The following is a 22,489-nucleotide window of genomic DNA, read 5'->3' as shown; positions in this document are numbered from 1 at the left end:
AAGATTTTAAAACTTACAAAACAATTAAATCTCATATAAATTAAATCAAATATACATAACAAAAATAATATCCATTTTTTTAAAAAAGTGTTAATTAGAGAAAATACAATATCCCTGCTGTATGAGTGGAGTAAAGGTGGATGGTGGACTAGTCAGTTACATTTGCCCTATGTGTGGACTTGAGGTGGATTGGACTAAGAATCAATTATACTTGCCCTACAAGTGGATTAAAGGTTGAAGTCTGTTACACCTGCCCTGCAAGTAGAGTAAAAGTGAACTTGAAGTTAGTTACGCTTACCCCATAAGTAAAGTGAAGAGCCAGCCCTACAAGCAAAGTAAAGGCGACTATAAGTCAATGTACTCTACTTGTAATGCTATAATTGAGGTTTAATAACAGCGATAACATACCCATCATTATTGCACAGCTTTTACCTTTTTTTGTCAAAACATCTGTTCATTGTGAATGCATCCTCCCAAAACTCCCTGCCCTTTTTCAATAATTAGCTGTGAAAAGGTCACTTTGTGTTACCACATTGTATCCCACCCTTTTAGTGGTTCAGGTTCACTGCAATAATTTTCAAAATACAATTGGTTTATGGTAAGTCTTGTCTGTTAAGTTATAACTCAAGATGGACCCTACCTCAGTTAATAAGAATTTGTAATTTCCTTAATAAATAATTGATTATATATCAGTTTGGTCTTTTTTTTCTATTTCACAATATTTTTTTTTAAAAACAGGTGGCCTGTCACATTGTTATTGTTTAGATGTGCATTGCTTCTGCACAAAAATGAAGGATAAGAACTGAACGTCTTCCTTATTAAAACAGACTGGTAGAGGGAGAAAAATAAATTCTTCACAAGTAAATCATTGTTTACCTTGTGCAAATACTTTGGAGTGTATATAGCACAGACTAGATCGAGATGAGTAGCACCACACTTCCTAAATGACACTCTGCTGAGCACCAGCCATGTGGTATTCAGGGCACTGAACACTGGTCACCATTTAGTTCATCAGGGTGACTTCTTCCGAGTGACCAGTCAGATCATACCAGTAACTGGCCAATGGTCATATTGTACCAGTGGCCAACTTTGCACTGGTCATCACTCAGAGGCCTCGTGATATTGAGATAGGTTTTAGACTGAGATCCCCCCTCTCCCCACCTAGGACCTTCTGACACCTCCATATGTGCCCTCTATAGCTTCTCCTTTTTGCAAGGTGGAAGCCACATACAGATTCTCAGTCATCTCTGATTCATCTAAGACAAGACTTTCATCACCATTTGGGCTGGTGGATGAATCATGACAGATTCCTGACTGGGGTCCCGATGCATCCACCTGACACCCTCTCCTATCTGTTCCCTGACATGTCAGATTCTGGCTGGGGTGCTCATGTAGAGCCAAAGGACATAATTCTCCAAAGTCGTTGGACTGGGGGACAAATTTTCCCTCCACATCAAAAACCTAGAAAAATTAAAGCAGTAATTCTCTCATTGCAAGGGTGCATCGATGGAGTTAAGGAGTTAGTGTCTGCTCTGACAACACATCCATCATAGCATATCCCTTACATCAAGGAGGCACAAATGCCCCTTCTCTTTTGCAATAGTTTGCCACCTTGAAGAACATCACCCTCCACATCCACTACACTTTGGAAAAGAAAATTTTATTTGACAGTCTGTCCAGGTCAAAACAGTCCTCATGGAATGGACTCTTCACTCAGCTCCATGACAGTTTCTCTTTTCTCGCTATGGTGAAGGAATCTGGTGGACTTGTTTGCAACTAGGCTCAACAACATACTTCACTTTTACTTCTCTCCAGTCCCAGACCAGAGATCATGGGCAGTGGATGCTTAACAAGAGACTTCCCTTTTATGTTTCTGCAATTCCAGACCAGAGAGCATGGACAGTTGACACTTTGAGCTTCTAATGGGTTTGTCTGTTCATATATGCCTTCCCACCTTGCAGACTGCTACCACAAGTTCCTCAGAAAGTCAGAACTTCATGTTTCATATCATTCTCATAGCTCCACTGTGACTCAAACAATTGCAGTTCAGCAATCTTCTAGACCTGTTGACAAATCAACCCTATTTTACAGGAAGGATCTTCTGTCACAACCCAGGGGCTCCCTTGTAAACAAAAATCCACCTTCATGATTGGATCATCATAGGTGATCTGTCTGTTAGAACAAGTTTTCAGGCTGGGATGCCATTTCAATGATGCATTCGAGCCATGAGAGCTTAAGCATCCAACAATCTGTGATGTCAGATGGATAAGCTTCTGTGTTTAGTGCAGAACAAAAGATGTTGATCCCAGGTATCCCATTTAACTAATGTTGCTGATACCTTTTGTTCCTTTCTCAAGAACAAACGATGTTCAGTATCAGTTATCAAGGTCTATACAGCTACCATTTCCAACACATTTAAATTCTTTCAGGGCTCAGTAATTCGCACCTTACTGATCTCATTAAGTATTTTTGGAGGTTTTTGTGTTACCAGAAATATTAAGTTAATACCACCTTTTCTGGAAAAAGAAATAGATAATTACTTTATTAACTTTTTGATTTTCCATTAGAACAACTCAAATCTTGATCAAGTGAAAACGTGTAGAAATAAGGACTAGGTAAATAAATAATTCATTCCTGTTTTAAGATCAGTCTGTGGGAATATGTTAAAATTGTATGCAGATGTAATTCAAAAGGAATTTTTTTATTATTTATTGGAATTGTTCATTGACTTTGTATTAACACCTTATTTTGGAATTATTGAAATCTCATTCAATGACATTATGGATTGTATCGTTTGTGGTACATCAGTAAATTCAAGGCTATTGGAATTCATTCAATACTTTTGGACTTTTGATAAGACATTTAGGATTCTTTGGGATTTAATTCACAATACTGTTAAGTGTCTCTTGAATTTTCACTTTATATTCTTGAGAAATAAATTGTTTGTTGATTTTAATTAAATTGTTGTTTTTACTTCTTTCAGTTACATATTTTAAGACATAGAGTCTTTAACAGTATATAAATGTATAGAAGGATGGTGTACTTGGATTTTGTAGCATTTGGTAATTGGACTGCATTTTGTGGTAGGCAAGATGTTTATCGGTACAGCACTTCCCAATGCAGGACTGGTTTAGATCAGACTTCTTATCACAGATCTTGCCATGCTATTGTTCTTTCTGGTAATCAGGTTTGTGATTGTTCTACAGTAAAACGGGTTCAATATTTATGGCAAATGTGGACCTGTTGACCTGGATGGCTGACTACACCACTTGTGAATTAATGAAATGGGGGCACTGGGATTATTTGTTCTTAAATTTCCAGCCTTCCCAAATTGCTTGGAGTAAAAAAAACTTTTGCCCTCATCAATATGATGCAGAAAAGAACCAATTATATCAATCATATTGGTTGAAAAAATATTATCTTAAGACATAAGAGATTTTTTTTTAACATGGATGGGAAAAAAATCATTGACACCCCACCCCACCCCCAGCCACAGATTAAGTAGTCAGTCCCCTAGGGATATTTCAGTAAGAAATCGAATAGGGCTCAAGCAGTGAATTTGGGCAAAAATTATTTAGAATTCTTGATGCTTTAGGATATATATGCTACCGACAACCCTACTAAACTAGATATCTTATGGCTTCTTTTGGTGGATAAGATGCAGTGACATCATTTTACTGATGAATTTTCAAGTGGCTTTAAGTATCTTGTCATCTTTATTGCACCATGATTAGAGAGTTTTTATTCATAGTTACTGATAAACAATAATTTATTTTCAAATTTTACATAGCAAATTGAATTCCATTCTCTTGACTGTATTATGGACTGTGGAGTATTTAGCAACAAGAAGTGACTTTAATTAATTTACCATTAATTACTGGTATACTTATATTGTTGTGCATGGTGCCTTTATTGTGTTTGTGGTACATTAAATTAAATTGAATAAAAGTTTAATTAACATTAAATTGAATAGAAAAAAAGTTGCACATCAACCTTAAATAAATGTACATCTACTTTATTTGTACATATAACTTAAATATATGCATTCTCCATGGCTCTTAAATCAAGCTTTTTTGAGTTTATTAAACTTAGAATCAGAAAATTTCTTGTTTTCATTGGCAGTACCATTTCACAGTTAATATAAATCTATGGAATCCATGGCAACTCTTTACCTACATTCCTGTCAAGCATTAACAACTTTGAGAATTGTGCATGAAGGTTTAAAATAGACATTTTGATCATAATGAAATTTGTTCCCTGGCAGTCCCAAAGGAGTCCTTTACACAAAGAAAGTGGTTGCTTCTCATCATCTTTCTCAGGGTTATGCTTCACAGAGGAGGCATAAATTTAACGCCTACTTCAGATATACAATGAAAGCGTCTACAATAAGGACTGAAGAAATCTATGATCCAATGTCACAGTAGTGTCTGAGCATAAAAATTGATTTGGTTTAGTTTGGTCATTTACGGCACAACAACATATGAAGGTTGTTAGCACTGAGGCAATTGGAGTAAAGTGACTTGCCCAGAAACATACCACGGTAGCTAATCTTGGCTGATCTGACAGTGGGATTTGAACCTGCATCCTTCTGGTCATGAGCAAGGCATGCAGACATCAAAACCACCTTGGCTCAAGCAAAACTAAAAATGAGAAACCATGTTTATTGTGTTTTGTTGACACTGTGATGAATTAAGTTGAGGCAATTTGCTTGCTCTGCATGATTGTAAGACAAATTTTATCTCACAGGTTGAAAACAGTATATTGATAATTTAAAATACTACATTTTTCACCAGTGAGATGAAATATAACCAATACTCACTTGGAGCAAGCAAATTTTATTTCTGTTTTTATGCACAAACACATTGGCTAACAATATGTATAACAGATTGAAGTGCGCGATTTCTTCCTGTGTCCCACATGTTAATGCCAGCGGTTTTCCATGTATGTTCTGCCATGTTTTGTGTACAGAAAATAGTAGTTGTAGCAAAATTCTCCATCCAAATTCAATGCAAAACAGCACAATAAAAATAAATTAAAAAAATTACAAGCTCATTATTGGATTTGAACCTTTGTCAATGTACAAGGCAGCCATATGTAATGCTAGAACATGCAAGTGTCTAAACATACCTCAAATAAGTCTTGGTTATAATGTTAACAACATGGCAGTAAAAATATTTATATTTCATTCCAGTGAAATATTACATTTATTTCACTTGAAAAATCAAAGCAATATTAAGCCATGAGAAAACTTGTTGAAAATAAGAGATTTCAGTTGTTTTTAATCTGAGCTTTAGTTTGTATATTCAGGAGTTTTTATGACTGTGGAACCAAATATATGATTGTCATTTGAACAGAAGTATCTTTATGATGATTGTGGTGAGCATATCACATGGTTCACTAGGTCGTTGGTTCCTGTCAGGGTTCTCCTAGGTTCTTCCTCCACTATTTATACTGGCCGACATGTATAGCGTACATGCATTGAGAAAAGGTGTTAAACCCAAGACAGCAAGAACAACAATATATATATATATATATATATATATATATATATATATATATATATATATATATATATATATATATATATATATATATATAGTATGTACACTGTATCAAAGAAGCTTGCCAGAATTTCCTTTTAATGAAAAATGTATACAACAAGTGGTATAGGCTTTTTCAATAAGGGTTGTTGGCTTCCCCTAGTAGGAGCTCTTTAGTGCATCTTTTGCACATGCGTTAGCTGCCACTTCAAAGTCTGTGGGCTACCCATTCATCAGCTGTCAAAGAAGCCTGTGGCAAAAACCCGCAATATTGTTGCATTTGTAGCAATTTCAGAGGGAAGGAAGTAGGTGGGAAAACAATATCATTGCACAGATTTCCTGTAAGATGTAAACTACGTAGAGTTTTGCTTCAGCGGTCACGGCTAGTACGGAAAGATTTCACTTACACAGCTAACAGTCAAATGTGTTCCAATCATTTTGTGAATAGAAGTGGGCCATCAAAAGAGCATGCAGTGCCTTCAGTTTTCCCGAACAAGGTGCTTCAAACGTCGGTAAGTGGCTACATTGTGTACTATTACGCTCCATCCATTTTAAATGAGATGTGGGGTAGGATTTATTCTTATTCTGTGGTTTTTAATCAGCCGTAATCAATAGCATTTTGTATGCTTTTAATCAAATAGTCATATTCCATATTTAGCTTATTAAATGTACACCTCTCTGTGAAGTGTTACATACAGATGTTCAGAGATAACAAAAATTGCACATTTGCATGTAGTCTGCTACTGTATTGTAGTTTAATTTGATGTTGTAATGACCTTTATCAACTGTTGTATTGTCTTTAAATCTGCTGTTGCCATTGGCACTGTAATGTCTACATGTGCACAGTTACACTATAAATATGGCATGTCTACCCATCAAGTACTTAAAGAAAATGCTGTAATTTAAACCAGTACCAACTTTTAATTGTGCGTGCTACACATGTATATGTAAATATTAATTAACTTTAAAAAAATTATGTTTATATTTGTTTAATTATTTTATTTCAGAATCTGGAGAGTGAAACCTTGGAACTTGCAAATAGTAACTTTCAACTAAATCAAGATATGGAACAAGGTGACATTACTGAAAAACAGAGTGATGACGAGGATGAATCGAATAATATTTCAGAACCATTTATAACAAAAACTGAATCACCTCTGGTTATACCTCTTTACATTTACATGAGTATTGTGGACCAATTAATTTAAATGATATTGCCGCCAGCCATATTAACAACCAATCAGCACAAACCAATACCCTACTTAGGATAGATGTTTCTACACAGTGTGATTTTAATGAAATGTCACCTGAATATGGCACCCCTGGTAACAAAGTGACAACTGTAGATTGCAGGATACAGGTTAATTCCCCTGTTTTATCATTTGAGGATATTGAACATGATGACCAAAAATTGCTATTTTATCCTGGAGTTCCAAATTCAGCCATTTTCAAGGCATTACTTGATGAAATTAAGGATGATGCTACAAGTCAGACAGATCGTTATGGTGCTACAAGTGGAAAGGGACGTCCAAGACACTTGCATCTGATAGATGAATTCTTTCTTTTCTTGATGCAATTGAGACTAGGTTTGTTGCTGGAAGATTTACCAGATTGATTTAACATTGGAATGTCAACATGTGGAATGATTTTTAATAAGTGGATTGATTATTTGTATATACAGTTAGATTTTTTAATCCAATTGCCATCAAGACGTGCTGTTGATGAACATATGCCACTTTGTTTCAAGGAAAAATATCCAAATTGTAGGGTGATAATTGACTGTACAGAGTTATGCAGGGAAACACCTAGATCCTTACATCACAAATCTTTGATGTACAGTGATTACAAATCACATATGACATGGAAAGGGCTAATTGGAATTAGTCCAGCAGGGGTTGTAACATTTGTATTAGGTTTGTGGGCAGGAAGTGCAAGTGACAAAAAAATTACTTAAGACAGTGCCCTGGTTGACATGTGTGAACCTGGAAATGCCATTATGGCAGAAAAAGGATTCCTTATTTCAGACATCACAACCCCAAAAGGTGTCCATCTAATCATCCCTCCATTTAAACAAGAGAAAAAAACAGTTCTCCAAAAGAGAAGTGCAACAATCACGAACAGTTGCAAATCTTCGTATCCATGTTGAGAGACAGATGGAAAGAATAAATAAAAAAATATTCTTAAAACTGTTATGCCTATAAATATGTCACAACAAGTAACAAAGATGTGGAAGATATGTACACGATTAACAAATTTACAGCTACCACTCTGCAAAGCTAATTAGTATTATAATACATGTACTTTAATTTAGATGTATTACAGCAGTCTGTTGTGACTATATGCATGACATTTCTTTCATTGTGGCAATAATTCTTACTTTTAAAAACACCAGCCTATATATCAACACATATTTAAAAACTCATTAGTAAACATGTTTTTCTGCAGTTTTAATAAAGAAAACATTAAACTCTTCAGTCCATATTGTTGTGTAACCTTTTATTCCAATCTCATTGAGTCGATAAATTACTTGAAATGTCATCGTATGTCATTAATTTGACAATCACTTTATTTCTCTTTCTTGTCATCGCTGACCAACTGGTAGAGAGGAACACCTCTAAGCACACGTGTTGTGTACATTTCAGGAATAATTCCTTTCAAGTAGGAAAAATTTAGTTTTTCTACCATAATATTCCAAATTCTAAATTGAATGGAATGCATTGAATAGATGGTGGTTGCTTCAAAGTCCAAACCACAAAATCACACCAGTCCTTACCCGTAATGGCCATTTGTCCTTGCACTTGAAAATAATATGCATGCTTCCCTTTTAAGATTGCACTGCCATGGAGGTCTAATGTGCAAAAGAAATCTGAATCTTGAGCACATTCACTTAGAGATTTAAATTTCCATCTGTCAGATGCTGGACACTTTATTTCCAGTAACACTGAGGAATCTTGACAACAAGGATCATGAACAGCTCCATCTGGACTTGCACCCAAATGAGGAAAATGTGTGTTAACATAAAGCCCACATGGTGTCACATGAAGATCTGGATGAGATTGTGTCATGATATTTATGTAAGTTCTCTGGGCTACAGGTTCATGATCCCTACCCCATTTGACATACTTGTTATCAAATGATGTATAGCTCATGATAACTTTTACTAAATTGTCTGGTTGATTAGTTTCTTTACGCATTACCACTTGGCCAAACTTTGAACTTGTAATTCTCCCTTTGTGGTATTCCATCCACCTAATGTTAGTATGCTGACCTCACGTTCCACGTTCTATTTTGACACATTGTTCTTTAGAATGTTGTTGTTGTTGTAGGGTTTTAACGCCATTTTTCAGCACATGATAGGCTATACATGGCGGCCAGTATTAATGGTGGAGGAAGAACCCGGGAAATCCCCAGAAAGCACCACCGACCCTTGAGAAGCTACTGGCAAGCTTTCTCACATACCCACATTGGCTGAATCCGAGACTCGAACCCATGCAGACAGAGGTGAGATGGCAGTGATCTGTAACGGAGAGCGTTTTAGACCACTCGGCCACTCGGGGCCCCTTTCTTTATAATAGGATATGTTTCTGAAGTGATTATGGAAATGAATTGTGGCGCTTTCAGAATATAAATCTGTTTTATCAGAAAACATGAAGTCAATGCTATCTTCTTCATCCTTGGTCTTCTCAAAATTGGTTAACCATCCAGCAGAAGTCGAAGCATTAGTTCCATCTTTGTTCTTTTCAGATATATCCACCAGTGCATATAACATTGCCCCGATATGATTGCAGGTTTCACCCAGACTGCAAAAAACAAAGTCAAGAAAAAGAACTGGTGTACAAGGTCCCTGTTATATTTGTATAATTAAATAAATATTGTAATAAGTGATTAAATTTAACTAGCGGTAGGGTATAGGGTGGGAGTATGTTATAAATGCATATCCATATATTTTTTTTCTATTATTCCAATTTATTTTTAAATATAATTAATGAAGTATGATGCACATTTTAGAAATTTTTTAAACAATGTATATGGGTATTTTTTAAACCAGGAACATGGATATTTAAATAACTCAGCCAAAGAGTACAGGATACGCAGATTTATACTTTAAGCCAATTTGAGAAGATAGGAAAATTTATGTCCTTTTTTCTTTAACAAAAAGATTTGTGTGGCATCCGGGCTTGACATTAACTGTTAATAAAGCAAGTATCTAAAGACAGAATATATAAAAATGAAATAGTTACCCAGCTGTACAATTGCAATCTGCTGAATTCACATTTCCATTGACTTTGGACAGACTGACCCATACAGAATAATCTTTCTTATCACTGGTAGTGATGGTATCACTTGACATCTCATGTAACAATGTGAACATTCCTCCGAAACACTGTTAAATTCAACATTGTGGATGTGCCAGTCTTGAAAAAACACTTCACTCTTCAACTGTCGCTTTGCTTTCAATTATTCAATACCGATGGTGATGGCATTTTCTCACCAAGAAGGGTGACCAGTTTCTCGGTTGTTCTTGAATTGTGTCCCTGCAAATCGTTTCACAAAACACAATTTACATCTTTTATGCCCAACGCTTTAATCTCCTTCGCTCGCTTGACTAATTCTTCTTTTCTCCCACTAATATTCTGCCCATGCTGTCTCAGGTAAGATTTAAGTTCCGGGATTTTACACCTTTCCAAAGCATCATTGTTTAAATAGCTCATTGTAGCGAGTAATCAAAATCGATAAACATATCCCCAGGAAATTGATTAAGTGATGACAGTACCCCATTCTAACGGAAGTAAGTAACTTATTGAAAAGGCTTATATCATTGATACAGCGTACATACTATACATATATTTTATTTATATCACATACAAAAATACACATATTTGCACTTGAAATGGAGTTACGATATGCTCCTGACAAATGTGTATTGACAGAGTAAATGAACTCCTTACATCCCTGGGTTTGTGTCAGCTACAAAATGTAGTTCTACGATTTTTCTTGTTCACAATCACATTTGCAAATTGATAAGTTGATTGTTTGTTTTTCAGTTTCTATTTTTGTTCACATTTATTAAATCAATATAAGACACACTTCTGATTTAAACATGAAATATGGTTTTTATGAAGAAAGTAATGTACTGCAAACATGGTTAGCTTCTTGTACACTGAACCTGTACTGTCAGGCATTCACTTACTGGGATATGAAAATTACCATGGAATAGAAACTAAGTGAAATAACAATGCAACAAGAGGTAATTAAAATATTTTAATATATTGACAGCTTATCTAAGTCATTATTCTGCTTTTATTAACATTTCTAAAGACTGTAAAATTCTCTTTCCCCCCCCCCCCCTTTGGACAGCTTGACGAACATTACCATCATTTATAGGTCCAGAGACATCATCGTATGACAAGCGAAAATCCCCAACGCTTGTATTTTCATGGATTTTTGCCCATCTCTAGCTACAATTATAATATATATATATATATATATATATATATATATATATATATATATATATATATATATATATATAGATAGATAGAGAGAGAGAGAGGGGTAGGGGCATTTGGACATTTTTATATTTAATAATTAATAATTGATTTTTAGAACATTATAATAGGTTTAAGAAACAACAACAAAGGATTAAAACACAATACAGTATGTGTACCTCATAACAGACAAATTGAACATATAGGCCTAGTGTCACTGGCTGTTGCAACTATGTATCATTGATATTATGAACAGTGTAGATAGATCTCAAGGAAAGCATGAACATACCTTTATGATGAACCAGATTACTGTAGGTTACTTGGTACAAGTTCAGTTTTAATGTTTTCATCCGGTGCAATATGTTTTTCTCTTTCACTCCAGATTTGTGCTTATTTTGTCAGGATTCAGATGAAATTGTGTAGCATTTTAATATCATTTAGAAAATAGGGACTATTAATACTTTTTATCATTATTTTCATATGTCATTTATGATTAATGAATGAGTAGAAATTCATCATTGATCTATAGGCATGTGGTTCAAAGAATGTTTATCTATTTATATTACCCATGGGCGAATCACAATTTGATATACCAGTAGTAGTGGTATATCAATTTGCTTTATACCAACACTTTAAATGCCATGTAATTTTTAATGTATGTTGTGTGTGTGTGTGTGTGTGTGTGTGTGTGTGTGTGTATATATATACACACACACACACATGTATATCACAAATGTTGCAACAGCAGATCTGGGTCTGTGCAGTTAGGGTCGACTTATGAGGAAGTATATAAAGTAAATGATACACCTTGCTTTGTCACGACATGATAAATATGAGTGTGATATCAAATATTAGATGAGTGCTATATCAAATATTAGATGAGTGTGATATCAAATATTAGATGAGTGCTATATCAAATAAAATTTATGAAATGAGTTGAATAATTTCTGTCTGTTGCAAGTCATGGGGAGCAAAACATTTGTATTATACAAGTTAAAGAAATTTCATCTGAAACGAGCACAAATATAATGTTACATGTAATACATGATGAAAAAATACATGATTTTATTTGATGAAACCATGGAATAGTACAAAGAAAATAGTTTTTTAATTCACTTGAAAACCTCAGTCATTTTGCCTTTCCTTTGCATGATGTTATGAAGTCGATTACGAATATATGTAAATATATCTGTACTATTCTCCCTTGAGTCCCTCATAACGAGACTATAATAATATGCATTATATGAAAGATATCAGTAATTATTGTTTATATTAACATCTTAGTTGTTGTTGTTGTTGTAGGATTTAATGCCATTTTTCAGCACAAGATAGGCTTATACATGGCAGTCAGTATAAATGTTGGAGGAGGAAGAACCCGGATAAAGCCCGTAAATAACCACCGACCCATGAGAAGCTACTGGCAAGCTTACTCACATAACCACATTGGCCAAATCCGAGACTCGGACCCACGCAGACAGAGGTGAGATGGCAGTGATCTGTAATGGTGGGTGCTTTAGACCACTCGGCCACTCGGGGCCCCTAACATGTTAGTATTAATATACTAAATTCCATTATAATCTGTCAAAAACATTTATTTATAAATATTTACGTGTGTGTGTGTGATATGTTCATTAACATAAATAACACAGCAATGTGATGAACAAAAATGTTACCACAACAATTTTGCCCCCTTACGTTTCACCTTTAAAAAGTTCATAACATGAGACAGTATTATGTATATACAGATCTCTTATACCATATGTACCAAATGATATGTTGAGTCTGATGGCAAACAACATAGACCCTGATCTGCCATGATGTAATGTGCCAGCTGATCAAGGCCTATGGTATGTTCTACTTATCGCTCTTTAAAAAACTGCATATACCCAGATTTGCCAGTGTATTATGTGATGGCAGATTTGAATATGTGCAGTTTGCAGTTGAACTAGTCTTATATGAATTCAAGACAAGTGAGTTTTCTCAGGAATGCAGCATGTGCATAAATTGGGGTTTATTGTCCATTTTGCATGGAAAAAGAGAAAGGGAATTTATTTAATACAGTGCCAGGTATGTGAAACGTGAAACCACAACATTCACTGCCAGCAAGAGACTGTCACTAGTTATTGCTTTTAAATTTATCAACCATACATTTATGAACTAACTGCATAAATATCTTAATTTCTTTAGTTTTATGTCATTTGTGATTATTATTTTCACAATAAACACCAGTTGATGGATATAAGAGAAATTTATATCGGTTAAAATTTCCATCATGAAAATATTATTTTTCTTTAAACTGCATCGTGGATGAAAAAGAAGGGACAAATTAATAGAACTATTAGGCATTGGCTTGTATTCCTAATTTAATTGTATTAAATGTGGAAAAAAATCATTTGAACCCATCTTTTAAAAGCCACTTTAAAAATCTTAATTTGAACAAGGTATTAGCAGCATTGTTAATGGCGTATCATAATAGCAAACTGCATTGTTAAAAAGTTACGTCATACAATGCATTAGCTCCATTAACGAGCAAGCATCATTAATCATTCCAAGAAAAGAAATTCTGTTCTCGTACATGACTGAATTCTTGTAAGATTTCCCTTTACATGCACTGAATATTCTGAATTCAGTTCTAATCAGTCAAGTCACTATACTGCTTCTCCATTTAGGTACATGACATTATTCCTATCCATTTATCATTAAAAGCCATTTCTTCCTTTTCGTTCAAACCAGAGAGATAGTGAGAGAACAGCAGACTATGTGAGATTTCCCAAGAACATTATATACACATAAAATACGCTTAAAACATGATTAATCATTACCATTTAGAACACCACATAATTCTTGCATATATCAGTGGGAAGCACGAATTTGTAATAATATTAAGACATAGCAATAATACTCGCACCTGATGTCGATGCCGTGTACTACTTTATTAATGGTTCATTACAACTCAAAAGCTGATTGGCTAATTGTTCAGTCAGTATGAAAAGGGAGATGCACGTAACAGCTCATCATACTCTGGACTATTATAGGGGACATTTTACTAATAACGGTGACAGTATTTTGGGGATTGCTTTGCATGATGGGTTCAGTATTCTTTTTTTTTCTATGAGCAAGATACGTATTCCATTATTCATACCAGACTAAATTTGATTTGTTGTAATCCCTGTACCTTTCATCCAGGTTTCTTGATATTTGCCACTTTAAGCCACAAATTTCTAATTAATTTTAAAATATGTCAGAAGAAGGAAAATTTAAAACAAAAAAGAAACTTTATTCTGAGATAATAAGTACCCGTAGGCAAGGGTTACATCTGCTTTTGCAATTTTTCATTTATGCAGTGTCACAGGATGATATTATTGGTCATGGCATAATGGAGGTGGGTGGGTAGGAGATATCTGTTGTGGCCTGGGGAAAAAACCACATTAGTTGTTGTTGTTGTTGTTATAGGGCTTAACGCCATTTTTCAGCACACGATAGGCTATACATGGCGGCCAGTATTAATGGTGAAGAAAGAACCCAGGAAAACCCAGGAAAGAACCACTGACCCACGAGAAGCTACTGGCAAGCTTTCTCACATACCCACATTAGCCAAATCCAAGACTCGAACCCATGCAGACAGAGGCGAGATGGCAGTGATCCGTAAGGAAGAGCACTTTAGACCACTCGGCCACTCAGAGCCCCCCCCCCACATTAGCTTGTTCTCCAACATCGAATACATTTATGTTCTAATAGAACCCCACAATGTTCTGATAATTAAAGAAGCTTTGACAACATATCAAAATAAATACCAGTCACAAATCAGTTTTATCAGAGCCAATGCATGTGTTATTTTAACAAGATATTCAGGTTCCAGTTTATTTTGGAGAAAGTGTGTGAAGAGAACAGATGGGAATGAACAATGCAGTCAGCCCAACATGGTTACAAATGATACTGTATCACTCCAATACACCAGCATTCCATTTATTTCCACTAATGTACAGACAGAATTCAGGATGTAATGCATGATATCAAGATTTTACCAGTACCTACAAGAATATTCCTAAGAAAGTCTAAATTTATGTACCGTATGTACTTGCTTGTAGGATGATTCCAACTGCAAACTGTACAGACCAAGATCTGCTGTCACATAATGCATTGGCAGATCTGGATTTGTGCAGTTTGCTAGAAGTAATCAGCACAACAAACAATGTAGACCCTGATATGCATGAGCATTATGCTATGGCAGATCAGAATCTTTGTCCTTTGACTTTTAAGGAACTATATACTGTATAGTGTCTAGCAGATCTACTCCTGTGAACCTTAATAATAACTTTCACCAATGGGACTTTAAATGTACGCCACCTTTTTTTGTGTCAGCAGTTAGTACCCATGTTCCGAATTCAGTGATATCGGCGGCTTAAATCATGATACCCAAAGCGTGTGGTATTACAGAACAGTGATACCAAGTAATGTAGGCTTTCTATTCACATTAAAAATACAGCCTAAAAAAAATAATTTATAATTTTTGAAAACATTTTCTTTGGCCATAAATTACCAGTTGTGAAAATAATAATAATAATAATGATGATGATGATAATAATAATGATGGTGATGATAATAATAATAATAATAATAATAATAATAATAATAATAATAATAATAATAATGATGATAATAATAATGATGGTGATGATAATAATAATAATAATAATATTATTATTATTATTATTATTATTATTACTATTATTGCCAGCAGCAGCAGCAGATTGATTTCTTAGGTTAGTGTCTCTAGGTAGCCACAAATTGATCTGGAAAATTTCTAAAATTTGAAATGTTCAGACCATAATAAATGTTTTGAAAAGGACACAAGGGATGGCCTGAGACATTTACAACAAAAATGTCTTTCCAGGAAATAATCAGCATCTCTCAGCATCCCGGTCAATCAGTTTGAAAGGTAGCACTGCTCATTCCTCAGTTTTCCTTTGGTTTATGATGAAATACGGACATTCATATACACAGATAAAAATTTCATTTTGTCCATCCATCATCCCAATGTTTTAAAACAAATGGCATAACAGTGTCAATATGCTTTTGTTTTATTTCCAAAAGCAACATATATACACCCTACAGGATGTATAATAGGCCTGATGGGTCCTCTCACATATCTCAGATCTCAGTCTATTGCATTTTCTTAGTTTGATCAGCAGAGCGAACAACACATACTCTGATCTGCAAGCACATGCTGCAAAGATAGCTCAGGGTTTGTGTTACTTGGATTTGGATCCACTTATATGTGAGCATATATGGCATTGAAATGCATTGATATGTTTTTCCACCAATGGAATCGCAAGAAGTTTTGTCCTTGATATGCTTTAATTATTGTTTTAAAAAATTATCTTGGCACGCATTTAGAATTTCACAATACAGACCAATAATAAGTTTATGTTGGCAGGTTCTTCATTATTTTGACAGTGAGTTTGAAAATTTGGCTCTTCAGGAACTTCAAATTATATTTATCAGCAGATGTCCAAAGTGTTTATTTGAAACAGCATTTCTTGATCTGATTATAGTCTTGTACCTCAGAAATACATTAATCAGGCAGTGTAAATTAAATTTAGTTTCAGAAAGTAGCTAGAGAAAAGATATTGTAATTGAAGAAATATGTTTATGTTTTGGTTTTCAAAAAAAATGCTACAAGTCATTATCCCAAAACTTGTGAAGAATAAGTTTTCCAAATATCTTGTGTGCTTTCTTGCGAGAGTATCCTTTCTTTTATTTTTGGTAGAATTCTTCAATTCAGCTTCAGACAGTTCAAAATAAAAAGTCTGTCCAGTTCATTCTCATTATGTTTTCCGTTCAATAGTCGCTGTGACAGTAAATTATGTGACAGGAGGTCTGAGTCTATATTGCTTCTTGGGTCAGCAATAGGCATGCGACAGCAGATGTGGGTTGTTGTTGTGAGCTTAACACCATTTTCAGCACACAATAGGTCAGCATAATAAACACAGACCAATAATGTCATGCAGAATGTTTTAACAAGTTACTCATTAATATTCATGTAAACGGAAACAAGGCTCAGCTAGGCAGTTGGGCAAACAAACCAAAGAACAACACAGAATATCATTTGCTACGTTGTAATCAGACTGTCAAGAAAGTATATCGCTCACACTAATCTGATAAAGAGAGAATAACAAACGAACAATGTACATAGTCCTGAAATAGTTCACGTAACACCTACTAATCTTGATTTTCATAATGTATATATACTTATATGTACTCTTACTCAAATCATTTGTAATAAATGTTCTTATCTGTGAAGGGTGCCTGAGTGGCCGAGTAGTCCAACGTGTTCATGGTTACTGATCACTTCCATCTCACCTCTGTCTGCGTGGGTTCAAGTCCCAGGTTCAACCAATGTGGGTTGTGGGTATGTGAGAAAGCTTGCCACTAGCTTGTTGTGGGTCAGTGGTTCTTTCCGGGGTTTTCCCAGGTTCTTCCTCAACCATTTATACTGGCTGCCATGTGTGCTGAACATAGGCGTTAAACCCGACAACAACAACTTACCTGTGAATGTACTGTACGTGCAGTAAGTAGTGATGATATGCCATTAATCTTGTGTTGATTACATTTTCCTACTAGTTCTTAAAAATGAACATGTGCTAAATATGTTGCCAGCAGTAGTTGTGACATAATGATGATGTTGATGTAAGTTATTATTATTGTTGTTGTCATTATTATTATTATTGTTGTTGTTGTCATTATTATTATTATTATTACTATTATTGTTGTTGTTGTTGTGTTTGTCATTATATTATTATTATTATTATTATTATTATTATTGTCATTATTATTGTTATTATTATTGTTGTTGTTGTTGTTATTATTATTATTATTATTATTATTATTATTATCATCAGGTATCTTGATATTGTATAGACAACAATGTTAATAAGGAATCATTATGAAAAGGTACATACTGGTCAATTTAAATTTAAAAACATTACTTTAATTGTTAAATTCTCTTCGTAATTTTGGTAATCGAAATACTGTTTTCAGAGAGTGTGTGTGTGTGTGTGTGTGTGTGTGTGTGTGTGTGTGTGAATTATTAATTTCACATTGATAAGAATAAAAGCATGCTATATTAAGTTAGAAATAGAAAAGCAGACTAGCTATTTTAAGACTTACTGTTCATTGCTAAATGAATGATTCCAAATGGAAGACTTCTTTTGGCTGATTCCCCCATAGGATTATCATTATTCACATCAACACTGTATTTTTTAGACAAGTCACTGTTGGTGCAAAATTAATTTCTTTAATCCAAAAATCACACTCGAAAGACACAAGAAAATTAATTAGCTATTCATTATAAATTAGTTTAGGGAGTTGGAATTCACAGGACAAGTAACCTTTCTTGGTCTTGTGGGAATTTCTCAAACTCCAAAAGTGACAGAGTGTCAGTATGTTAGGGAATTCGGTGCAGGACTGGATATGTCAAGTCATGCAATGTTAAACTGGATGTGTCAGGTCAAATGCAATGTTAAACTGGATATGTCATGTCACTCAGTGTTAGATTGGATATTTCAGGTCATGCAATCTTAGGCTGTTCTTGATGTAAAGCTGGACTAGACTAGTATAATAGGGTTGGAAAGTATGTTTTAAAGTCCACGATATTAATATGACCATACAGTGTCTCTCCAAAATTTGCTTGAAGTAGACATTGCCAGCTTTCCAATGTTTGCAGTAATGTGATAACCCAGAACATAAAATGATTTCATGAAATATCTAGACCGGTAATAACCATATCAGCATTCAAAAATTGACTTTGTCTGGTAGCCTAAGTGATTAAACCATCAGTGCCTTGGATGCGGTACATCATGGGTTTGAACCCCAGCCGAGTCACACCAGAGATTTATAAAAATGGTTCTTGCAGTTGCCTCACTTGGTACTCAGCATCAAAAGGTTAGCGTTAGGACTGGTATTCCTGATGTCAGGATAATGTGATTGGGTGGGACATCATGCTACATAACTGCGGCATGATGCCAAAGTGCTAGACATCACTATAAAGTGCCACACTGCAGATATCGTAGCAATATGACTGATTTTTTTTAAAGCTGTTAAAAATCCAAATGACACACACATACTTCAAAAATTGAGTTGAATGTTAATTTTTGTAGAACCCACGGGTAACATCAATTGTTTATTAAGGATTTGTTTAAAGATTTTTATTTGCATTTTGTTTCCTAAACCCCTTCATAGAGTCATATCATACATGGCATTAATCCTTTTCAAGCTAAGAAAATTCAGTCTATGACATGCTTGCACCATTGTCCTTGGTTTCAAGGTCCTAAGTCATAAACAATTTACCTTAAGGATTTTATTAAAGTTGTTTTATTTTTTTTGTGATTATATTTCCTAAACCCCTTTTTGGATTTTCTTTGTATTGGGAATGAATCATTATGAAGCAAGACAGTTCATATAGTAGCATGAATGTTGGTTAAGTTACATGTATCATTAAAAAAGTAACAGTCAGGTTAAGGTACATGTTGCTCATTCAAATAGTAATAGCCTGGATAAGTTACATGTAGTCATTCAAATAGAAGCCTAGTTAAGTTGTTGTTGTTGTGGGGTTTAACGCCATTTTTTAGCACATGATAGGCTATTCATGGCGGCCAGTATTAATGGTGGAGGAAGAACGTGGGAAAACCCTGGGAAGAACCACCGACCTACGAGAAGCTACTGGCAAGCTTTCTCACATACCCACATTGGCTGAATTCGAGACTCATACCTACGCAGACAGAGGTGAGATGGCAGTGATCCGTAATGGAGAGCGCTTTAGACCACTCAGCCACTTGGCCCCCCCCCCCCCAGTTAAGAGCCTGGATAAGTTACATGTATCATTCAGATGGTAAAAAATGTGGAGAACCATGCTTCACTATTCATTAATTTACTGTTGCTATTGTAACAAGTAACATTCGTTTAAAACTGTTAGCCACATGAGGAGAAAATAAAAAAAGAATCATAAAAACAGAAGTAGAACATGACACTCCATATTAAATAAGAAAACTTTTCAGCTGAAAGTCTTACTCTCAGAAATGTTTGTTTAAAACTGCCATTGTGGATAATGTTAAAACCTGTATCAAGTCATGTACCAGTCACATACACTGAATATTCCCTAATTAATAATAATAATAATAATAATAATAATAAAGACTATTTAGAGAAGGTAACTCATTTAGTTACAGAACTAATCTACCTAGAGGCCTTCTATCTGTTATGTACAATACATACTGTATATACAACATGATATGAAGAGTCTGGCTTGACACTAAATAATTAAGTAATTTTAAAATTCGAAGTATCAAGCCTGGAACAAATGCACAGGCATCAGTGAAAACATAAACATATATAAAACATAAAGTATCATCCTGCATTGAAAAATTAGCTATGAAAATGATGCAAAATTACAGGAAAGCAGGTGGGGTTTTTGGTACTAGAACTGTTCAATTTTCTAAAGATTCCATCCATTTAAGACATTGATTGTGAAAAGATGAAATGCTAGGAGCCTGCCTTATGTCACTGGGAATGTTGTTCCATACCAGTGGACCAGTATATTGACACTAAATAATTAAGTAATTTTAAAATTCGAAGTATCAAGCCTGGAACAAATGCACAGGCATCAGTGAAAACATAAACATATATAAAACATAAAGTATCATCCTGCATTGAAAAATTAGCTATGAAAATGATGCAAAATTACAGGAAAGCAGGTGGGGTTTTTTGGTACTAGAACTGTTCAATTTTCTAAAGATTCCATCCATTTAAGACATTGATTGTGAAAAGATGAAATGCTAGGAGCCTGCCTTATGTCACTGGGAATGTTGTTCCATACCAGTGGACCAGTATATTGACACTAAATAATTAAGTAATTTTAAAATTCGAAGTATCAAGCCTGGAACAAATGCACAGGCATCAGTGAAAACATAAACATATATAAAACATAAAGTATCATCCTGCATTGAAAAATTAGCTATGAAAATGATGCAAAATTACAGGAAAGCAGGTGGGGTTTTTTGGTACTAGAACTGTTCAATTTTCTAAAGATTCCATCCATTTAAGACATTGATTGTGAAAAGATGAAATGCTAGGAGCCTGCCTTATGTCACTGGGAATGTTGTTCCATACCAGTGGACCAGTATATTGAAAACTTTTTTAAACAATTTCTTCTTTGGCCTTGGTACAATGTAATTTTTACTTCTTATGGACCTTAAATTTGGAGTTCCATCAGCATTGTTTTGGTGAATGATATTGCTTAGATACACAGGAATGTCTTTTCTGGATACTTTATACATCAATTTGGCCTTTCTAAGAAATATTCTTTCATGTATTGTTAAAACCTTTATATTATTCATTGCATCCTGAAAATTGTCTATACTTTGATCTAGAATTAAATGGCAAACCCTCTTTTGGAGTCTTAAAAGTTTTGTTATGTTTTAGTTAAAGGTATTGCCCCAAATTACATTACAGTAGTTCAGATATGGCTGAATATAACTTTTATAAAAGATGACCCTATACTGAAGAGGAATGTATGTTTTGATTTTACTCAGTAGCCAAAGATAAGACTTAACCTTTTTTGAAATATGTTTAATGTGAATAGACCAAGTTAGATTGTTATCCACGAATACACCAAGAATTCTATATTGAGAGGTCATATTGAGGCTCACATTGTCAAATAGAACCTTGAGTATGTCGCTATCTAGACTTGCTCTTTTTTGTTGTGTTGTAACTAGTAGGGCTTTCGTTTTTTCTGCATTTATGATCATACTGTTTTCCTTGCACCATACTTGAAGTCTGTGGAGAGCATCTTGTAAGTTATTTTCAAGTACCGTTTTGGTTTTACCAATCTCAGACAGTGTAGTATCATCTGCATAGAGGTCAGTGGAAGAAATTGAAGTTCCAATCTTAAGAGGTAAATCATTGATAAATAGAAGGAATAACAAAGGACCAAGGATAGAGCCTTGTGGTACTTCACAATTATTATTTTTACTTTCAGAAAGTTGACCATTTAAAGATACTTTCTGCACTCTCTCGGTTAAGTAAGAAGTAAACCAGTTTAGGGAGTTTTCACTGCATTGATAGATTTTTAGTTTTTCAAGCAAAATTTCATGGTCTTGTTACAAGATCAACAGCTTTATGAAAATCAACCATAATAGTGCCTACCATTTCTCTTTGATCTAATGCTTTCAGCCATTTATCAATCAAAGATACAAGTGCAGTTTCACAGGAGTGATTCTGGCAAAAGCCAGACTGATTATAAGATCATAAGTGTTCAAATAGTTGAGAAAAGAATCATGTACATGTTTTTCTAGTAATTTGGAGAGACAAGGAAGGATAGATATGGGTCTGTGGTTATTTACATCATCTTTTTTCCTGCTTTATGCAATGGTATAACTTGGCAGTTTTCCATGTTTGTGGAAA

General features: G+C 34.5%; 1 protein-coding gene and 2 pseudogenes across 3 annotated transcripts in view; 2 read left to right on the top strand and 1 right to left on the bottom strand.

Moving 5' to 3' along the window:
• Positions 1-22,489, top strand: part of LOC149799536 (uncharacterized) — a 349,619-nt gene that overhangs the window by 293,070 nt on the left and 34,060 nt on the right. The window lies entirely within an intron of this gene.
• Positions 5,160-7,979, top strand: LOC149799538 (uncharacterized; annotated as a pseudogene). Its single transcript, XR_016421087.1, has 3 exons — positions 5,160-5,165; positions 5,741-6,052; positions 6,548-7,979. The product of XR_016421087.1 is annotated as an uncharacterized LOC149799538 (transcript).
• Positions 8,106-10,252, bottom strand: LOC149799537 (uncharacterized; annotated as a pseudogene).

This window comes from Sinohyriopsis cumingii, chromosome 5, assembly GCF_028554795.1.
Source record: "Sinohyriopsis cumingii isolate HCF-2022 chromosome 5, ASM2855479v2, whole genome shotgun sequence".
Taxonomy (NCBI): domain Eukaryota; kingdom Metazoa; phylum Mollusca; class Bivalvia; order Unionida; family Unionidae; genus Sinohyriopsis; species Sinohyriopsis cumingii.
Note: the sequence above shows the minus strand (reverse complement) of the source record. Positions and strands in the feature narration are given on the sequence as shown.